A 2,242-nucleotide genomic window follows, 5' to 3' on the forward strand; every position below is an offset into this window, starting at 1 on the left:
AAGTCTCCCCCCTGCCCGAGCTGGCAGGAGATGTGTGCGCTGGGGTCGTCGCGTTAAGGGCTGCATGGGCAAAGAGAAGTCATCCTATCAGCGCGGGCATGAAGTGTTCTGCGGCTGCACCAGCACCGGCTTCTGCCCTCGATGCCGAGTTTGTTCAAACACCCCCTCACGTTTCATGCTGCCCTGTCGCTGTGTGTGCTCTCAGTGACACACGTGGCTTCGCTGTACTCATTTCTCTGAGCCTAGCACACTGCTGAGCAGTACTTTCTGAGGGGTTTGCATGCTGTGGGGTCACAGGGGAAGGTGGTTGGTAGCAGTGGTAAAAGAAGCTTGCCAGAAATACCTTGTCTAATTGGTGACTCCGTTTATCTTACTGATAGTCAGGAAGTGACACTTCGGACATTTCAGAAGAACTTTCTGCACAAAATGGAGTGGGAAAGGCCCCAGGAGAAACGGCACCTGATTTGAAAACTGGGCTGGAGGACTCTGGCCTCCCTGACACTCAGTTACCAGGGGAAGAAAGACCAACAAGCACTTGCTCCTCCAGTGTGGTGAGAGAAGCGGTAAAAACGATGCAGCAGTTGATGGAACAGTTTGGTGTGGACCTGCTGACAGTCACACAGGCCCTCCTGAAGAACACTGGGGAAGTGGAGGCTACCGTACACTTTCTGCAGACAGGGCAGCGCTTGGATGGGTACCCTGTGTGGAGCAGAGAGGATGATTTGAATTTGCAAAAGGAGGATGAATGTGTCAGAAATAAACTGATAGCCAAATTTGGAGCTGAAAATGTAGCAAAGCGTGTAGCATTTAGGAAGAGTTAGCGAGAGGTGTGTCGTCTAGTACTGTGGCAGGAACTTCATAAAGTCATTTTAGAAATGCAGTGGAAAATTCGACCTACATTCTGAAGTTTCAGAAATATTTTAAAGTATTTTTTGTAGTAAAAGGCCTATTTTGTATTTAATCTTGATTCGTAATACTGACTACATTCAACATGGAAAGCAGAAAATACTGAAGAGAGAGGTTCTATGCAGAATCAAGATCTCACTGAACACTTGCTTAAAGTGTGTATGTGCTGTATAAACCAGGTGACTGCATGTGCATTGCTGCATGCCAGACATTTTGAGTAGGGCTGGTACCAGCATCTGACAGAAACACTAGGTTCTCTAACCTGTAGTGCATTGTTAGTGCACAAGAGCAGCTTTCTGTCCTGTGTCTTTACTGCAGACTGCTGTGGATCATCACTTAATAACCTGCTCTGCCTGCTATAACTACTTCTGTTTTCCTTCCCTGATTAGCAGCAGACATTTGGAGACTGCAACAATGAAAATGTGAGGGATCAGGAACATTCATGCTAGAAGATGAAGTACTTGGTCTCCTACATAGGTGCTGAGATGTCTCCTAGTGGCCATGTGTACTGGGAATAGCCAGAAAAGCTCACTGTGACATTGCAATAGTCAGTCTCAAGTTACAGAGGCCTGTCAGTTAAAACCTCAGACCACCAGACAGTCATCTCAATTTTTATTACCACTTCCAGCACATGTTCTCCAATGTCCATATTGCAAGGTTTGTTTAACAATGTTAACTTCACCATCTTTCTTGATGATTTCATAAGCAAAGAATAGCTCTGCTCCAGTTTGCATCTCTACCAGTCAAAGAGCTGCAGCTTCTTTTATCCAGGCACAGTAATACTTGTACCAGACCCTATATTCCAGTTGGAGTAGGAACACCAGCTTTCAGAGCCCCATTCCATGTTCAAGTAGGAGATACACATTAAGAATGAGTGCCCAGAGTTTAGGTATCTGTCACCTTGGTTGTGTTTGAGAGAGAACACCATTGCTAGTATACAGTCACAGTCTGAAAACCTCAGTACTTCTAGCCTGAAATTGTGCTATGGTCATTTATTTTAATATTACTTGCAGTGAGTCATGTGGATCTGGAATTCATTCCTTTGATCAATAAAGTGGGCTGGTAAAAGCAACGATTGGTTGTTTCTATAGAGCTATATTTTGGGGTTTTGCCTTATTGTACTGTGGCACTCAAAAAATCAAGGTGAATTAGGAAATTGCTGATTTTAAGTCAAATCCAAATTATAGTGAAAGTCAGTAACAACTTGATATAATGAGGCTGCTATTTCAGCAAACCACTGAAACACCTGAATCACTAGCTGATTACTGGGGGAGTTAACCAGTGTCACTAAACAAATGCTAGAACTCTGCACTGTGCTTCACTGGACAGATCATTC

This window comes from Acanthisitta chloris, unplaced genomic scaffold (assembly GCF_000695815.1).
Source record: "Acanthisitta chloris isolate BGI_N310 unplaced genomic scaffold, ASM69581v1 scaffold33462, whole genome shotgun sequence".
NCBI classification, from domain to species: domain Eukaryota; kingdom Metazoa; phylum Chordata; class Aves; order Passeriformes; family Acanthisittidae; genus Acanthisitta; species Acanthisitta chloris.